The sequence below is a fragment of the Anolis carolinensis genome, chromosome 1, assembly GCF_035594765.1.
Source record: "Anolis carolinensis isolate JA03-04 chromosome 1, rAnoCar3.1.pri, whole genome shotgun sequence".
Lineage (NCBI taxonomy): Eukaryota > Metazoa > Chordata > Lepidosauria > Squamata > Dactyloidae > Anolis > Anolis carolinensis.
The window spans coordinates 77,914,804-77,935,341 of NC_085841.1; the positions used below are offsets into that span (position 1 = coordinate 77,914,804).

General features: G+C 40.2%; 1 protein-coding gene across 2 annotated transcripts in view; it reads right to left on the reverse strand.

The window, feature by feature from the left end:
- sash1 (SAM and SH3 domain containing 1) overlaps positions 1-20,538 on the reverse strand; it is a 713,255-nt gene that overhangs the window by 400,615 nt on the left and 292,102 nt on the right. The gene's annotated exons all lie outside the window — the stretch shown is intronic.

Consider the following 20,538-nt stretch of genomic DNA (forward strand, 5'->3'; position numbering starts at 1 on the left):
ATGAGGAACTGTCCATAGAGGCATTTTGCAGGTGCAGCTCAAATGGGTTTGCTAGCTTGAAACCGTTTCCAACAGGAAAATATGATGTGCATTACATGTGCATACAATGCAAGCGTGGACTCCACCTTTTTTGTGTATGAATATTAATACCTGAAAAAGCCAGTTGAGATACTCTAACACTAGTGTATCTTTCTGCAATTAAAACAGCATGGAAAATACAATGACAGACCTGTAGAATCCAAGGGAATGTTTTAAATCAACACTTATGCAAGAACCATTGATTCAGTGGTCTACTCTATTTAAAGACCCTTTAGCATAGTTCACTCTGGCATGCAAAATGAAACAATTTCATTTATTTTCCTTGCTGTGTAACAAGGTTACAGTTTTCTGCATTTTGGTAGCTTTAGGCAATTGTTATGCAAATTTTGAAGAAAGCGTTTGTGCATGCAAAATACAACTTTCTGCACTAAATACAACTTTTAGCTGTGGATGAAAAATCAATCTAATAAACTTTTGGATAATAAAAAACTATTGTGCATGGGAAAAAATGCGCAGATTCTTTATATTCCTACTATACTCTAGTCAGACCTAAAAACTGATTTAGGCTTTCCTGGGATTCTAACCATAATGATAAACAAGACATAAACTGCATGTATATTGATATACAATTAAAAAAATATGAGAGATAGGGAGGATCCAAATTGTGACTGAAATGCACATGAAGTATCAGTTTCCCAGCTTCCACTTCAGTTTTGACAAAAGTTAGCTCTAGATGTGCCCATTAAGGTTAGCATGAAAACTGCCATTGGTGCAGCTTTTATGCAACTGACATTTGCTGCACCACCCCCGCAAATGAAGAGGTAACACACGTGATTGGATTAACTAAGGGCAACTTTATTATTGTTACCTAATTAAACTCAATAATTCCCCTTGAACCCAATCACTGTGTATACTCTGAACATATCAAATGCATTTGCCGTGAACTTGGCCATGAACTTGGCAGTGAACTTGGCAATCAAATTGGTGAGGATAATTTTTTACTGAATAATCGTCTAATTTCCAATACCTGAGCCTCTCTATTTTGCCCGGCCCCCTTTTATTTACATCACAGAAGGTGGGAATTAAATGTTTATCTGAGACACTGGCAAGGATATGGTGAAACAATGAATGCAGACAATTACATTTTTGAAATGCCACAGCTTGATGACCAGTTTACTAAGAGCTATTGACTGAAATTATAAGCACACACATTGCTATATTTAATAAAATAATCAATACAGAGGATTGTTTGTAGGGAAAGCATATGAAGCTCAATTAAGAGCCACAAGTCCAAAGCAAACTTCCAGGATACAAAGTTCTTTTAGTAAGATTTTTCAGATATCTTAAGATTCAGCACTGATTTCCCCATTGCATAGGATTATACATTTTGCACAGTAGGAATTAAATATGAAGCTAGTTAGCTAGTCTCAGGAGATTTATAATTGTTCTTCCCCAATGATTCCATGTCTGTAATTGACATATTTAAACAGCAAAATACCAAAAATAAACAATCAAAGTATCAACAGTTCAGCAATTCAGCAATGGGAAAGTGGTCTGTGTGATGTCAGCCATGACAAATTCCATGGCACAATTTCTAGCAATCAGAGATCAGAGGCAGCCATGAATTATTGTCTAACATTTCATTGTTCCCATGGAAACATCTGGTAGGTGACTCTATATATTATGCTCTTTATGGGAGCACAGAAGGGAGGAATACTAATATTAAAGTCCAATTGAACATTCAAAGTTTTATAACTGTATTGAGCAAATTTACTTTATTTTAATAAAATAGTAAATGAGGCTGCAACTTGTTAACATGGTGTAATCTACTCCAGTAGGTGTCCTCTAGATATAGGACAATAGTCCACTTGTTTTCGATGCCCAATGTGAGGAGCACTCTCTTCCCAGAAGAATGTAAACAAAAGAAGGGGGTCAATGGTATGAAACCCATCGTCTTGGAAGAATGTGTGTAATAGCTGGATCACGTTGCAAATTATTTATGGCAATTGAGGCATACTATATATCTTAAGAAACAAGGAAAGTCAAACCTTCTATTTCCTAATGGTTTGCCTGCAAGAAAGAATCCACTATGAGAGAAATATGAAAAAAGATTTGTCCTTAAAAATATACAGTATATATATTCACAATGCAATTGCAGTTACAGTTTTATGCCACTATGCATTCTCTTTCAATATGATCCTTAAATGTAAAGTACTGCCGGATTATAAATTCAGAGAAAAGTAAGAAGTGGATGATATAAAATGCATTTTTAAAAAATGACTGCAATTGTCCAGCTATTCTTTTATAGGTTATAATGCTTACATGTTATTTGAAGGATGGTTTCTCTTTTGATTGAGAAAGTGTTTTACTTGCATTTAGATATTAATCTTGCAACTCCAGTTGAAGAATCAAAGGGTTTGCTATAGAATATTTATATTCTGTTTAGTAAAAATATATCTGTTTCCAGAGGCTTTAATTCTAACATGAAAATGCATGTGCTCATCTAATATGTATTTTCTAAACGGAGATTTATTATTTCAAAAAAGTAACTCCTCAAATCTTTATTACTCTGCACCATAAAAGAAATTTAGTTTTAAGCCAAAACTAGGCATGTCCTACAGCAGTTTGCAATTCTGTTTCTTCTCTCATTTCCAAAAGAGGAAGGAAGATGAATGATAAAGCATCACCACATGACTAGAATTTCAGTGAGCAAGATCCTGAAAAGATCAGCGACAGTAGTTTCAGCCAGACACAGTTAACCACTTTCCTACAGAGAGCTTTTAGACATGAAATTACCCAGATCAAAGAAAAAGGAGAAGACATTTTCAGTGAATCCTTCTGTCTTTATTCCCTACCTTTCATTCAGATAATTGAAAAGGTTTTCCCAAATTCTATAAAGACTTTTCTTACTCAGCAGTATTCTTGAAGGTCAACCACATCCTTTAGTTATAAACACTGATTTATCTTCAACTTTTGCTTGTATATGTTTCTATGATGTTTTGGAGGCAAAGACACTTATTGACAGACTTCATCAATATTAACATTAAAAGCAATAAAATCTAATGTATTGTTTAAGTTTTGTTAAGAAACAGTAATGTTTTTCCACGTATAACAGATTTTTAAATCAACAGAGATTTGCATATTTGTGAGAGCATGTTTCACACATATGATGCAGTAGTGGATAACTGTAAAAGCTTATTCATAAAGCTATTGTCCTCCCAATTCTATTGTATGCCCGCAAAACATGGACTGTCTACAAACGTTACTCTCAGCTTCTGGAACAATTCTATCAGCATTGCCTTTGAAAAATCCCACATATCTCTTGGGAAGACAGGTGGACATACGTCAGCATTCTGAAAGAAGCAAAGACCACCATCATTGAAATGATGATTTTATGAGATCAACTTTGCTGGACTGGCCATGTTGTCTGAATACCCAATCACCATTTCCCAAAGCAGTTACTTATTTGAGCTCAAGAATGGAAAAATGGAATGTCAGTGGACAGAAAAAGAGATTTAAAGATCGGCTTTAAAAAAGTGGAATAAACATCAAAAACTGGGAAGTCCTGGTCCTTGAGTGTTCTAACTGGAAGTCAACTGTTACCAACAGTGCTGTGGACTTTGAAGAGGCACGAACAGAAGGTAAAAGAAAGAAACATGCCAAGAAGAAAGTATGTCAAGCAAACTCTTGTCGGGTCCACCTACCATCTGGAAATGTATGTCCTCACTGCAAAAGACCATGCAGATCCAGAATAGGCATCTACAGTTCCTTACAGATCCACCACCAAGACTCTACTCATGGAAGACAATCATACTCAGCCATGAGTGATAGCCTATGATGATGATATCTGCAATAGTTGTTGCTGTATTACATGAACTTCTAAGAAACAGAAATGTAAGATATGAGTAGGTTGTGTCTTTTTGGTTGCATCAGGCAGTCCTTCTGTTCTGTTGTAAAGAGAAAAGACCCTGATTTTGTACAAAGACAATCTGAACAAATTATGGAAAATCTGATGCAAGAAAAAGCTTTTTACATATTGGGAATTGGAGAGCTCATGATATTGCCTATTCGGATAAGAATGAGACAAGTAATTAGGTTTTGCAGCATCACTAATTAAAAAAGGTCTTCCTTTTTCTATACGTTTTCTATAATTTCAATCAAAATTATTTAAAATATAATTCAATGAGGCCTTTCTCTGATATGCTTCCAGAGTCTCCAGAAGGCAGGATGGCTTGTTTCAGTCTCCCTGTTATAATGCTAGACGTTCCTTTCTTAAGTTTAGCTATAGTCTTTAACTGTTTACAAAAAGGATAAGTTGGGCAGTTCTGGGAATCATGGGGTTTATATTTGCTTCTGTTATCTTAGATAATCCCACACCTGTCCATCTCACCTGACACTCATTCAAATTTCGAGGGACTCCGAATGGCTCGAAATAGATAATATCTCCATTGAAGAGGGCTCAGTACTGCAGCTTCTTTAATTTGTTATGAGGACAGAAATGATTTCTTTTCAAAACTGATATCCATGAGAAAAAGTCCTCCTTTTTCAACCAGGGCCTCTGAAAATAGTGAAATGTCTATTTCATTTTCTATGTTGAATTATTACTTGTCTCTGACTACTGCCCCAATATCTATCTACCGTGAGCAGGGAATGGCTTAGCAGTAGTATCAAACTAAGAGTAGTAGCCTAGATGGAGGGAAAGTTGGGTCTTATATAAGGTGCTTCCTATGAGCTAATTCTACTGATTCACAGCCAAAATACATGCATAGCAATAATGAAATTTGTATGTCTTCACTTTGAAAATGATCTACTGGCTCAAAAAGTTTGCTTTAAGTAGGATTCTAAATAAGATTTTGTCTACAATTGTTATATCAAATCTTCACAATGGTATAAGCAGAATTGTAGAAGAGTACAGAATACAAGTACTTTCTTGTCAGAACCCTGCTACTAGAGCCTGGATGTGGCTCTGAGTTTCAGGGTCACTGACATTGATAAGACACCTGCGGCTCAGGACTTGGAGAAGAAACGGCTGCTGGACTTGGCGGGGAATTTGCGCGGGGTTTTACTGAGCGGGAAGAGACTGTTCAAATGAGGGGGAGGGTATATAAAGGAGGGTTGGCCGTAGTATCCCATTCTTGGCTTTTCTGATGTTCATGTTTCCTACAGTAAAAGTTTCTGGTGATATCACAGAGAGTCTTGTGTGTTCATTCAGGAGCGGCTGTGGTGAGCTGACACTAAGCCAAGAATACGGACACCATCCCGCTGTAGCGGTGAGGTGTAACATGCAAGTGGAGGATGAAGAGCTCTTGGGCGCAGGAGGAGGAAGGTCGGAAAGGGCCACTCCCGAGCCGGACGCTGAGTTCCACCAGCTGGCGGCCCTGGCGTCATCCACCGCTTATGCCCAGCCAAATGGGGTAACCCAGAGGCGTGGAGTGGTGCGGGGAGATAGCACCGGAGGAGAGGAAGGTTCACCTTCCCCAGGCCCACAGAGGATGGTGTTTCTGGAGGAGAGGATGTCGGCGATGGAGACCACCCTGGCAGTGATGTCGAGGGCGATGGAGCGCCTGGCAGTTTTGGCGGAGCCGGAGAGAGGAAGGGAACTTCGGGCTAGCTCAATGTGGGACGTGAGCATGGGAAGCAGCCAGGGCTTTGCAGACCTCCCAGCACCGAAGGGAAGGGAAATGCGAAAGGAGCCCGGTGCCCGGCCCAAGATCCAAACAAGCCTGACGCGGGTGGAGGAGAGTGACGACGAAGGGGAAAAGCCTCCGAGAATCCCGGCTACGCTCCCAGCTGAGACCCTGGTGCCCCTGGCGAATGCCGGGCGTGGCACAGGGCCAAGAGAAGCAGCAGCGGGGCCCACTGGTCCGCAAGGGGGCTTGCGACGGGCGGAGAATTGGGGATTGCCACCACAGGGACCCCTACCGAGACGAGAGGAACTAAGGATCGAGTTTGGGGGAGAGTCCTCTGAACTGGATTTTTTCCTGACCACGGTGAGGGGCTATATGGAGGACAATGCTCACACTTTTAGAACGGAATCCAGCCGGGTACGGGCCATTGGTGCAGTGTTGAAGAGGGGAGCGGCCAGCTGGTACGTTCAACTGCACGCGCGGCGCGACCCATGTCTGGGGTCACTCCGACGCTTTATGGGGGCCCTGGAGACCCGTTTCCGAGATCCACTGGAACAGATCCGGGCGAGGGAGAAGTTGAAGACCGTCTCCCAGGGGCAGAGATCGGTATCTGAGTATGCGGAGGAGTTCCAATGCCTCGCTGAAAAGGTGCCGGAATGGTCTGCAGTGACAAAGATAGAACTCTTCAAAGAGGGGCTCAGGCGGGAGATCCTCTCCTGGGCGGTGCATCGTGATGAGCCTGACACACTGCGCGGATGGATTCAGCTGGCGGGGCGCATCGAGACATCGCTGGCCCAGGCGAGGAGGCACCGAGGAGGGCTACAGCAGCGGCCGCAGATGAAAGAGGGGAGCCGGAAGGAGGAATCAACCCCAGCCGGGAGGAGAACGGAGCCGACAGGGAACGTGAGCACCAGCAGGAGGGGCTGCTTCGTGTGCGGCCGTTTGGGCCACAGGGCTGCCGAGTGCTGGCAGAGAAAAGGGGAAGGCGGAGGCCCGCCCAAACCAAGAGCCGTGGCAGGGAAACGCGCCGAGGAAGAACCACCGATGAGGCACCACTCGGGGGGGTTGGTAAGTCAGGACAAAGCCATGATAGTGGTCCCCATTCAGCTTGAAAGTGGCAGCAAACAAGCAACCTGCAAAGCATTTGTGGATTGTGGATGTTCCAGGAACATCATCTCCCCTGAATTAGCCGAGGGATTGGGATGCGAAAGAACGAACCTAGAATCCCCAATAGCTTTTTCGCAGTTGGACGGATCCACAGCATCGGGATCATTAGCTAAGTACAGTGCCGAAGATGTAAAGTGTAAGATAGGGAGTTGGGAAGGAAAGGTATCATTTGTGATATCACAAATAGCCAGCTATAATGTTATACTAGGCATGCCATGGCTGGGGCAGGCCAACCCGCAAATCAACTGGGAGGATAAGAGCATGATCTTCAGGATGAAGTTGGAAGAAGGGAGCCAGGAAGTGGAGAGGGAGCCGGGGAAAAGGGGGGAGGAAGACTCTATCAGGATAGCAGAACTGGCAGATAAATTACCCCCAGAGTATCGGGATTTTGTGGACGTATTTGATGAGAAGGAAGCAGACAGTTTCCCACCGAAGCGGAGAGTTGAAGTGAAGATAGAGCTAGTCCCAGGAGCAGAGCTTCCCAAGGCAAAAATATACCCAATGTCGGCTAGGGAAAAGGAGGAACTGAGAAAATACATTGATAAAAACCTAGCGAGGGGTTTCATAGAGCCTTCAAATTCCCCTTTAGGGGCGCCTGTGTTGTTCAGGCGGAAAAAGGACCAAACGCTGAGGCTCTGCATTGACTACAGGGGCCTGAATGCAATCAGTTCTGTAAATAAATACCCCCTACCCTTAGTGAAGGACTTGATCGCCCAGTTATCGGAGGGACAGATATTCACTAAATTGGACTTAATTGAAGCGTACCATAAATTGCAGATCAAACCAGAGGACAGGTGGAAGACGGCCTTCTCCTGTGCATTCGGATTATTCAATTATCGTGTGCTCCCCTTCGGTTTGTGCGGCGGAGGTGCCGCGTTCATGCAATTAATCAACGAAGTGTTGCATCCATTGTTGTACAAGGGAGTCTTTGTTTTTTTAGATGACATATTGATAATATCTCGGACTAAGGAGCAACACATAGAACTAGTCAGGGAAGTCCTGCAAAAGTTGAGAGAAGCAAAACTGTATGCGAAGCTTGCCAAGTGCGAGTTCAATAAAGACCAGATAGACTTTCTGGGGTATAGGATTTCCTCCCAGGGAGTGGCGATGGACCCTGCGAAGGTAGAAGACGTGAGGGGGTGGGAAGCCCCCAAAACACGGAAGCAGCTGCAATCCTTCCTAGGGTTCGCAAACTTCTATAGAACATTTATCAAGGACTTTGCGCGCCTCACTTTGCCATTAACGGATTTGTTAAAGACTAAAGGCAGGGGAGAAACAGCCAAAGTGAAGGCCCCAGGGGCCAAACTGACCTGGACAATAGAATGCCAGGAAGCTTTCGAAGCCCTTAAAAAGCGTTTTACTGAGGAGCCTGTCCTACAGCACCCTGATATGTCTAAAGCCTTTGTATTACATTGCGATGCGTCAGACCGGGCATATGGGGCAGTTCTGCTACAGAAAGACGAGGGGGGGAACCTGAAGCCATGTGGCTATCTGTCAAAAAAGTTTAGCGATACAGAAAAAAACTGGCCAATTTGGGAGAGGGAAGCCTTAGCGATTCTGAAAGCACTAGAGTGCTGGAGACACTTTCTGGAAGGAAGTGGAACACCGTTTGAGGTGTGGACTGATCATAGAAATTTACAGTATCTAAGATCCCCTCGTAAACTATCGGCGAAGCAAATTAGATGGGCCCAATATTTCAGCCGTTTTGATTTCAGACTCAGATTCTTCCAGGGGAAACATAACATACTCGCTGACGCTCTCTCTCGGATGCCTCAGCACGGGGGAGGAATTCAGGAATCTGAAGGGAGCCTATTCCTAGATAAGCAATGGGGCCTGGCAGTACTAACTCGAGCACAAGCGGCCAAAGAAAACAAACGTACTGCCATTTCCACGGGGGGAGGAGAAATATGGGAGGAAGAGTTGAAGCGAGCGTATGGAATGGACAAATGGTTACAAACTAACAAAGAAAAGGGAGAATTGTGTGGGGATTTGGTGTTTGTAAATAAGAAATTGTATATCCCTGAATGTTTAAGACGAGAAATGTTAAGGAAGTACCATGATAACAAAGGTGCGGGTCATCTAGGCCCCACCAGGACTATTAAACTGTTGGCCAAACAATGCTGGTGGCCCGGAATGAGGAAAGACGCCAGGGGGTACGTCACGCAGTGTGAATTATGTGCCGAGGGAAAAACACCACCGGGGAAGCCCCAGGGGCTATTGCAGAAGGTGGTGGAGCCCATGAGGCCATGGGAATGCGTAGCCATGGATTTTGTAGGCGAACTACCCCCCAGCAGAGGCCACAGATACATTTGGACAATATTGGACCTATTCTCAAAACAGGCACACTTTGTGGCCCTGCCAAAACTCCCTTCAGCTGAAAAACTTGCTGATTTGTATGTGAAGCATGTATATCGCCTACATGGGTGTCCCGACAAAATAATTAGCGACCGGGGAGTCCAATTTACTGCAAAATTTTGGGGAAAATTCTTACAGCTGTTAGGAGCAGAAAGGAACCTGAGCTCGGCCTTTCATCCCGCGACCAACGGGGGGGTCGAACGTACCCAACAGACACTGTGCCAATTCTTAAGGATGTACACCAATTATAGACAGGATGATTGGGCGGACCTTCTACCGTTTGCTGAGATGGCTTTTAACGGGGCCGTACATTCGGCCACAGGTCGTGCCCCATTCGAAATAGTATACGGACAGGAGGTGGCACCTTTCCCCAGGCTACCCGAGTGGAAGGAAGGGGAGGGCCAGACCGACGAGGAATGGCCGGCCAAAATTAAGCAAGGGTGGCAGACCGTGGTGGAGGCATTGCGGGAAACACAAAAGAAGTACAAGCTCTTTGCAGATCGTAGGCGCCGAGAGGGGGACAAATTGGGCGAAGGAGATCTGGTTTGGCTGAGCACAAAAAACCTAAAATTGGGATTCCCATCCAAGAAATTGGCTCCACGCTATATAGGACCATTCAGGGTAGCAAAAAGAATAAACGAAGTGACCTATGAGCTGAGGCTACCCAAGGACCTAGGAAAGGTACACCCGGTATTCCATTGCAGCCTGTTAAAAAAGTATAAAGGAACTCTGGACGGCGGAGAACAATAGTTGTGTTTAATCTTTTCCTTCCAGGATGAAGGGGAGGAGGACGCCATGTCAGAACCCTGCTACTAGAGCCTGGATGTGGCTCTGAGTTTCAGGGTCACTGACATTGATAAGACACCTGCGGCTCAGGACTTGGAGAAGAAACGGCTGCTGGACTTGGCGGGGAATTTGCGCGGGGTTTTACTGAGCGGGAAGAGACTGTTCAAATGAGGGGGAGGGTATATAAAGGAGGGTTGGCCGTAGTATCCCATTCTTGGCTTTTCTGATGTTCATGTTTCCTACAGTAAAAGTTTCTGGTGATATCACAGAGAGTCTTGTGTGTTCATTCAGGAGCGGCTGTGGTGAGCTGACACTTTCTGCTCATTAAACATCTTTCCAGCAGTGTCATTCTTTGCTCTTGAAACTGGTTGAAGAGAGGTGATCGATCATCAATCACCAATCATCTTCAACAAAACATGAAATTGGTGACCTCCATCCATGAGATTGGGCTATAACAACTATTCCTTAGCTCAACTATTAAAATCATTGGCTGTTTCTCTTTTATTTAATTATTCATCTTTGCTCAAGTACATCAATAGTATTATATATTGTAGATTAACCAAGCTACTGTTCTGAGGAAAGATTTGTAGGCCAGTGCTCTTAGGCTAAAAACTATTTAAAATAAGGCATATAAAATCTTGAAAACAGACTACTCCCTAGGCATTTTTACAACAGGCTAGTTCTTCATAAAGAAACTGATGCAGCAGTCTTTTTTGCTAGATGCTTGACAAATTCTGCCTTCATAAGACTTTTGGGGTAGTTTTTTTTCTGCTGTTACTATATGGAATGGCCATAAGGATGCTCTTTAAGGCCGCAAACAAGTCCAAGAGACATGTATATGCTTTACTATCAATTCTTTTCAAACACCAAGTGCAATGTACTAGCTTGTGGCTGGTACAAGATTTTCAAATAGCAAACAGATAACAATATAGCCATTATATGAGCAATATTATGGATTAATTTGTTTTATTGTAAAATTTAGCTTTGATAATGAGACATATTATCATATGCTATTAGCATAGCCATGCAAATCTGTTACAGCAGAAACAACACAAATACTTGTGGCACCTTGAAGATTGGCTGAAGGTTGACATAAAGATTGACTGATAGTTGATTTATTACAGCAAAAAGAACAAAAACTGGACAGCATGCCATCAAATCAAGAAAAAGGAGACAAATAAATTATATTCATAAGACTGCAGAAATTTCTGAACAGGAAGTCCAGTACCAAAATGAAGGCATGTAAACAAAAAAAAGAAGGTTTTAAAATATATTTTGATCAGATGACTAAAATTAAAGAACATTCAAGGGCACATGGATGTATTTGGATAGATGTAGCCCAAATATTTTAAAACTTTGAGTGAGGACTCTTCTACACTGTCTTTATATTCCAGTATCTGGTCCCAGATTATCTGCTTTGAACTGGATTATATGAGTCTGCACTGACATATAATCTGGGATAAGCAAATAACCCGGGATCAGATCCTGAGATATAGAACCTCGTGGAAGGGGCCTGATAGACGTTCAGTTTCTTCATTAAGAACTAAAAGGATCAACATTTTAAAGTCTACCCCTTTTTCTTTTTCAAAAAAAAGTTATATCACCAGTAGAGTAAATCTTCTCTGCCACCCAAAAGTTGATTGCAAGATGAATGGTCTATTGCAGAATGACAGAATGACAAGAAATAGTTCATTAAAAGGGTACATTTATTTGGGCTTTAACATTAAAGTGGGCTATTTCCTTCTCAAGTCAGCTTGGTGTAATGGTTTGAGCACTGAATTAGGGCTCTGGAGTCCAGGGTTTGAATCTCAGCTTGACATTGGGTGATTCCGGGCAAGTCTCAGAGGAAAGTAAAGAAACCTCCTCTGAACAAGTCTTGCCAAGAAAACCTGTCAATAAAGTCAATGGAAACAACTGGAAGGCAAACAACAACTATCTCTCATTCTTAGAAAATCATTTACCAAACACTACATTATTCAAGAGAAATTTGAGAAACATGGAAACACAACCCAACAAGGACAAGACTGCAGCAGGCAGGTTCTCTCAGCTACAGCCCTGCAACACAGTAATGCCTCTAGTGATGTGTTTTGTTACTGACTGAGAAGATTCAAGTTCCCAATTACTCTGTTCTTTACACCGACGCTGTTAAATCCAAGTAAAAACCATTGCCCATCTCCAAACAATTCCCTATATGCCAGCAATAACATTACACATAAGTTTACATACAAAATTTCATTTAAAGGGATTGAAAAAACAAAATTTAAGTTCTGCTTCCAAATATGCTGCCATCTTATCCAGAATTACAGAACTCAGTTTAGAACTATTCAAATATTTCCTATATATAAAACAAGGCTTAAATTACATTTAAGGCAAAAGCATTATTGTGTGATGTCATAGAGCAGTGGTTTTCAACCTGTGGGTCCCCAAGTGTTTTGGCCTACAACTCCCAGAAATACCAGCCAGTTTACCAGATGTTAGGATTTCTGGGAATTGAAGGTCAAAAATATCTAGGGACCCCAGGTTGAAAACCACTGTCATAGAGGATAGCACCCCCCTGCCACAATGCTTTGGGACAAGTCTAGAGAAACCTAGTGTTGAGGGTTACACCAAACCTATAAATTGTGATCAATTATCTCCATAATGGTGCTCCATGCAGTCATGCTGGCCACATGACCTTGGAGGTGTCTACGGACCACGCTGGCTCTTCAGCTTAGAAATGGAGAAGAGCACAACCCCCAGAGTCAGACACAACTAGACTTAATGTCAGGAGAAAACCTTTAACTTTACTTATCTCCATTCTAATTAACAATGTCAGAATGTTAATAATTTAATATTACAGTCTTTGTCAAGTTAGATTTTTTAAAGTGCAATAATGATAATGATCCTGAGGATGATGACAATGACAATCATGGGTACTGTTATTACTGCATTGCTCCTACTACTGTTTCTGGAAGATATTGTTCAATATACATTCAAATGGCAGATTCAAATCAAGACAGGGAAGGAAGGAAATACAGTATGATGCCCTCATCCACAGATTCAATATCAATGGTTTCACTGGATACCCACCCTTCCAAAAGTATCCTCTGTCCCATAAATGTTGAGGGCTACTCTGGGTCTTCTAATGCAATTCAAGCACAAGTTATAGGGTCCACTGTTATCCACAGTTTCAGGTATGTCTTGGAAAGTACCCCCATAGATATAGGAGTCATTCTGTACTACAGAGGTTGTGGGAAAGGGCAGAAAATATGACAATGCTTTTTGTGCTAATTCCTTGATCAAAGCTCCTTTAGTGTTCCCAATGACCTTAATTCCATATCTGGGGAATCATTGTGTGAGGGACTATAATCTCTTATTGATTTATTAAGAGTTGTGAGATCTTCAGAGAAAAGTTGGAATTTGTAATTTTCCTCTGTGTTCATATGTGAAAAACAGTATAAAGAAGCCATAACTGTTCAGCAAACATTTAGACCCTACACATCTCAGCCAAATCATGAATATTTTTCAGCTCTCAAAATAAACTTAAGTTTTATCTACAGATTAATTGAAATGCATAATTACAAAGCATTCCGAAATTTTACTATAGCCAGGCCATGGAAACTTAAACTTTACTATCCTTAAACTTTAACAAACCTCCCTTATATGATGGCCAAACTATATGCATCGCACCATTTAAGATTCTTTGTTTTTTACTTATTCAATAAGGACATTCATGATCCTAATCCATGCTATGAACATACTTTTGGATGCTAAGAACTTCTTGTATCATCACATGAGGTTCATGGCGGAGTGGGGACCTGAATCCTGGTATCCAGAGTTGTAGTCTTATGCTCAAATCACTTCAAAGTTCTTATATAGAATAAAAAAGTTTCTATTCTTAATATACCATGATTTTCAGAGAAATATGTTTAATTACTGCATAAATTCAGATAAGAAATCTTCTCAAAAGGATTATTGCTAGCAGTTATGCATAGTAACTAGCACCCTGGTAGCATAATAAAAATGATACAAATCAGTTACTCCAATAATTGTGTCTCTTTTCAGGCTCTCCTGGGAAACTTTTCTGAGCTGGAAAAATGTTAGTGATCTATGATTAATCACCATACAATAAAGGAGGCTGCAATCCTACACTCATTTACCCGAGAATAAGCCACATTGACATCTGTAGTCTGGAACTGGAGACTGCATAGTTTGCCACAAGCTCCTTTGACTCATTTGCATCTTTAATTTTTGCTCAGTAGTTCCAGTGGGCAAATGCACACTGAGAAGATAATACAAAAAGCAGTCTTGATATTGTGCCTATATTCATTCATTTATATTAGGTATTTGTATCCTATAGGGTGGAGAGCACATGGTATACAGGGCTCACCATCCATTTCTATAATGTCCAAATCCTGTCACCATTGCTGGGCTTTCAGAAAGCACAATCATCTTGTTCAACTACATGCCTTATGGTCTATCTTTATTATTTATTTATTTATTTATCTATTTATTTATGTGCAGTATTTATATACCGCCTTTCTCAACCCCGAAGGGGACTCAGGGTGGTTCACAGTGTTGACAACAATTCAATGCTCTCAATAAAAATACATCAAATTGTCCCTCCCCTAATAAAACATTAAACATTATTAAACACATCGCATAAAATATCTTTGTAGTTCTCATACTTTGATAACCCCGTGGTTCTAGACCTTGCTCCCACAATTTCCAATCAGCTTGACCAGTTGTCAGCCATTATGTGAAGTGATGTCCAAAATGATTGTTATTATCATTTTTATATAGTGGTGTTACTGTGCACAGTGATTTACAAATACAGTCAATCCTCCATACCCAGAGATTTTGCACCTGCAAATTCCACTATCCACAGCTTGATAATATATATCTTTTAAATTCAAAGAACAAACCTTGATTTTTCCATTTATATACTATGGCATCATATATAATGAAATTTGAGCATCCACGAAAAGGTCCTAGAACCAAACCCCAGCAGGTATCAAAGAAACTGATTTTCTGCCCTTTAATTTACAATTTAATTTAAGGAACATTAGGAAGAACTGATTTTCTGCCCTTTAATTTACAATTTAATTTAAGGAACATTAGGAAGAACTTCCTGACTGTGAGAGATGTTCGGCAGTGGAACTCTCTGCCCCGGAGTGTGGTGAAGGCTCCTTCTTTGGAGGCTTTTAAACAGAGGCTGGATGGCCATCTGTCGGCTTTGAATGAGATTTTCCTGCTTCTTAGCAGGGGGTTGGACTAGTGGGACAGGATTTTGGAGGACCAAAATATATGGAAGGTCAAAGATGGAAAACCACTAGTATAACTAAAAGTGGTTGTTTTAATTTTTTTAAAAACCCAAATAATTTATTATTTATTTTTAAATAACCGATAGAGAAGGGGTTTGAGATGGGAGGCAACTGGCCATGCTGAAATTTCCCATCTTAAGGCTATTGCTACATAACATCCTCCACAAGAATGTTCTGTAGCAATGCTATCATATACCATACCAAACCAAACAATAAAACAGAAATATAATTCAAGTACTATATGAAGCCATGAAAAATTAAAAACAGTAACAACTTTTTAAAGGTTTGGATCAAAATCAGGTTATTTCAGTAAAATCAGCTGTGGGTGATATAATTTTTAAAATCCACACAAAAATAGCCACTCAGCAAGTGAGCCATCAGTCTAATGGGCTTATCTCCTATTTGCCAATTTGACAGGACCTAATTGGTGGACAACACAGGATGATTTTAATGGCAGGCAGGCTACATAGTGTTTTACTAAATGTATCCCTGCACATTGATGAAAGATGACACATAGATATTGCTGGGTGTTTAAAAAAATCAAAAGAAATTGGTAGAGATACAACAGATGATAATTATACAAGGCAAGTTACTATCTGGTAAATATTTGAATCATACAAGTGGATCAGATATATATCTTAGTTGACAATGATGTGTGGATACTTCTTTTAAGGAGAAGGTATCCACATTTTATCTGAAATACCCTCTAGTTGCCCATTTCTCCTTCCAAAAAGGTAGTCTTCAAAAGTGACCGTTTTTACTGCTGTATCCCTTTGGAGATTTTCATGTGAAAGGTTTTTATAGACAAAGGACGTTTTATGTTGAAAATTATGTGACAAGCAGCCTGCTAACAGCCTTTACCACCTTTGAAATAAATGTCCAAATTCACTTTGATGACAGCAGTTTCATACAATCCGGTTATCAGGTGGCCACTGCAATCATCATCCTAAGTCAAAAAACCATTTTCTTTCAAATAATGGGTGTTATAAATAAAGCCAAATAAGGATTTGTCCCCTTCAGACTTGCTTCTGTACTGCTGCTTGTTAACATAAGCAAAACAGCATATGTTCTGCAAATGATGTGGAAATAAAAGGACAATAAAAGAAAATGGCATAGTCCATTTGTTCAAAACTAACTGCCCATTCTTACCCAGCTTCATTCTGGGAAAAGAGAAAATACACACAGTTTCCCCATTCATGCCCATGTATGACATAATAGTCTAATGGCTCAAAGTTGAAACTCGGTATAAAGAAAGTTCAGGGTATGTGTGATGTCAAGATGTCAATTATGTCCCTGTACAACCAGAACATCCGGAATGTCCACAATATATCACTGCATGTTCTTCTCGTTTATTTTAATTCCCCATCATTAAATATATTTTATGCCTCTGGAAATAGTTCAGAATCAAATCTTGGATGAGTCTGAAAATATGTCTGCAAGATGAAGATGAATGATGACCTCAGTTGCTGCTCTATTAGTTTGTTTGCACGCTGGATGTTTTGTGATTATAGTTACTCTAAGATTTAACAGTAGGAGGCTAATGGAAATGTTGTTTGTTGCTGTGGCAGACTAAATCAGTGGGGGAAGAAAAAGAAATGTGTTTACACTTGAAGATGTCACATAAAACAGCTGGAGGCCCACAGCTCCCCAGTCCCAATCTTGCTTGCTCCTCAAAGTATTCATCGGCATTATTACACACTCCTTCACACTTACAAATCTATTAATTTACAATTAGTTATATTGATTTTTCTGGCAGATTTTTAATTTCTGTAATAATTTACAGATTACTGAAGAAATTAACTATGTTCTTCAGATAAGCACTGCAGAGAAATAGCACTCTCCACGAGTTATTGAACACATCATTGACTGTCTCTCTGCTTCAGATTCTCCATTAATTACAGAAGAACTGATGGGTAGATTTTAACTCCCTTTGAAAAAACCTGCCCATGCCACCAGCCATGATTCCCCTTAGAGCCCACTCTGTGAGAGGGACAAATGCATTTCCATATGTAATATCGTAGATATAAACATGAAGGTTGAAGAAAATATTTCTGTATGACTTTCCATCTATGCCACCAATGTGTTATGGCTTGAAAAAAATTCATATTTTGTGATAATATTTTGGATTATATCCACAATGAGTTTGTAGTAAAATGCTCTGGGTTTTCTTTTATTTAAAGTAGCTTCCTATTTATAGTTTCTTCCTATTTACAAGCATTATATAAATTCATGGAGTCATGGAGGTTATTTATTTATTTAAAGCATTTATATTCCACCCTTCTCACCCCAAGGGGGACTCAGGGTGGAGCACTATATACGGCAAACATTCAATGCCGGAACATAAAATAAATTATAAATACATAAACATTAAAATCAGTTATTAGTTATCAGTTATCAATGCTGCAATTACACATACAACAATAAATATAACGTATCAAATTAAACAGTAAAAATATAAGTACAATAGAACAGCTTAACATACATGCAATCCAACCGAAGTGGGCTGATAGAAAGAAAAAGTGGCCAAAAGCAGCAGGCAGCAGGCGAGGTATTAAAGAAGCCATGCAGCGAGGTTGCAAGGGCTGTGAAGGCACCCCACGTAATGTTCCAGCAGCTGGGTGTTGGCTGGCGAGGTCGTTTAAAGTAGCTGCGCTGCGAGGCTGCCTGGGCTGTGGAAGCGCCCTACGCAGGTGTTCCACACAGGTATGCTTCCAGTGCAGGATTCTGCCAGCTTCATTTGAAGACTTGGCTATTTGCCCAAGCCTTTGTCTTCCTTACACTAATAATATACCTCTAGTCCAGTGATTTTAATACCTACATTTCAAAATTGTATTTTTTATCTCTGTTTTACCTTTTTATCAGTTTTTGTCATTGTACTGAAACCTGCTCTGGCATTAAAAAAAAACAAACATGTCTAAACAAATAAAAATAAGAATATGGTTATTATTGCTCAGTTTATTTAGATCTATTTTAAGTAACATTTTAATAGACCCAAAAAACTGTGTTTTTAAATTCTATAGATGAGGAACTAATAGCGAAGCAATAGTAGCAACCATGGCATGCCTGGAACTCTGTGGCTAAACTGAGGCTCCTAGTTTCATAATTTCCAGACATTCCAAATAAAACAGCAGATTAGCCTGGAAAGATATATTTTTATCTGTACTTACGGTTTGGCACAACTTTCCTGTGGGTCTAGCTTGCATACAGTTTACGTTTCTGTACATGTACAGATGGTTTCTGCATTACTGAATTTTCAATAACCTTTGGCGACCAGTGACAACAGTGGCATGAAGGTGAACTTTATGGAGAGATTAGGAGATAAGTTTTGGTTGGACTCCTCTTCTTCATCAGCTTGCAGAGCGATTCTAATGAGTTCCATAGAGGCACTGCTAGCACACACCGCATGCCTTTTTCATTTCTGTTGCTAGGTTTTCCACATCATAACCAATTTTATCATTTATGTAATTACATGAAAAAGCATAACTCAGTGACTACAAATATATCTGGCAGTGCACTTTCATATGTCTTAAAGAAATATTGTATAATACTGCCGTTAAGGAGAATTTTGCCTAAATAGCTCCTGTTTGTTAACATCAATAGGTTGCACCTCATTCACTGCTAACTGAAAACAAACTAAGTCTTTACTTTCATTCTGAGAAACAACAAGATTAAAGATTAAAGCTCTGAACCTTGCCACTGAAAACAGGTTGCAAAGCTGAGAAGTGACAACTATGCTAGCAAGGTTTTGCTGTTATTACTGGGAGATTTGATACAGAAGCTTAACTTTGAGGTATATCGCCTCAAACAGTACAGTGCTGCTTGGATAGCTTTCTGGCATATATATCTGTTACACTTTCCCTAAAAATTGACAACAGTGTGTTTAGGCACTCCATGAAATGGTGTGTGCTGCATTAGGTTTGAAAGAAGGGAATACTCAGTTTTGACAGGCAGTGCTGACCTTGCAAAATGGAGGGCAGTAAACCAAACAGAACAAAGAGAGGTCATGTGGAGGGTCTATGGATCAAAGACCAGACAGCTGAACAAAGGAAGATGCTCCATATTCATTACTGCACACTAGGAAAGCTGATGATGACACATTTAGCAGGGCAGCAGACAATAGAGCTTATTCTTGTTACAGGAAGACAGGTTTAGTGTGGAACGTTTCATTCAGTTAGAACGTTGTGTTAGCATTGCGTATGGGAAGTCAACTAATGCCTTTATGTGGTTTCATTTTCATTATCAAAACACTGAAAATATGTTACCTTTAACATTGAATTACAAGGTCATTCATTAAAAACCCAGCAATTTAATACCGACAACCAAAGAATCATTCAGTGAACAGTTCAGTACAGTACTACAAATATTTCTCTGAAAGGGTCAGTTAAAAACACAATTAAATCCAACCTTGGAAAAACTGCAATGTGAAAGGACTTGACTGTTTCCTTTTAAGTTGCAAAGCACTTTCCCCACCATTTGTAGCCTCAGCCTTGTTGATCAATAACAAATGAGCCCCGTATTCATTCAGTTCAGAATCCACAGCAGCTGAAATTCCATAGCCATTTACAATTTTATCAGCACAGTGTATGAAGCATAACAACAACCACAATAACAATGCTTAGCATATATATAGCTTCATCCTCCCCCCCCCCTCCCCAGAAACTGCAAATGACCCTATCAATTTTGGCTTTCAGGAAGACTTTGAAGATATATTAATAGTATAATATCTACCCACATTTGTTTAGGTGAGTTTATTTGTTGCTGATAATCTACTTAGGTCTGTGGAAGTGGTTGTGCTTCTTAATAAATTGGTACAGGTTTTTGTGATTATGAATTTCTCGTATCTTTTAAAATAATGTAAGGTAGCAATCCTATATTTAATGCCAAATCTTAGGCATTTAGTATGAGGACGAGATGTATACCGTGTATCAAACAGTAAACAGATGGATTTTACCAACAAGGCATAAAACCAACTCACTTCCAACTTAATCCCAGCGCATCCCATTTTCTTTCAAAAAATCTAAATAGAAGTATTCTCAAGGATGTTTCACTCTTCATGTATTTTTCTTCCTGTCTTGGATAGATGCCACTGGAAAAAAGCCTACAACTATATATTTGTGGAACACGTCGTCTCATTTTTATCTAAACATTTAAAATAGTTCCCATAATGTTTTTTATATTAACATATTATTCGTAAAATTCTTTAAAGCTCTACTTTAAATGCAGTTGGCATGAACACTACATGTTAAAAGGAAACAGCTGAT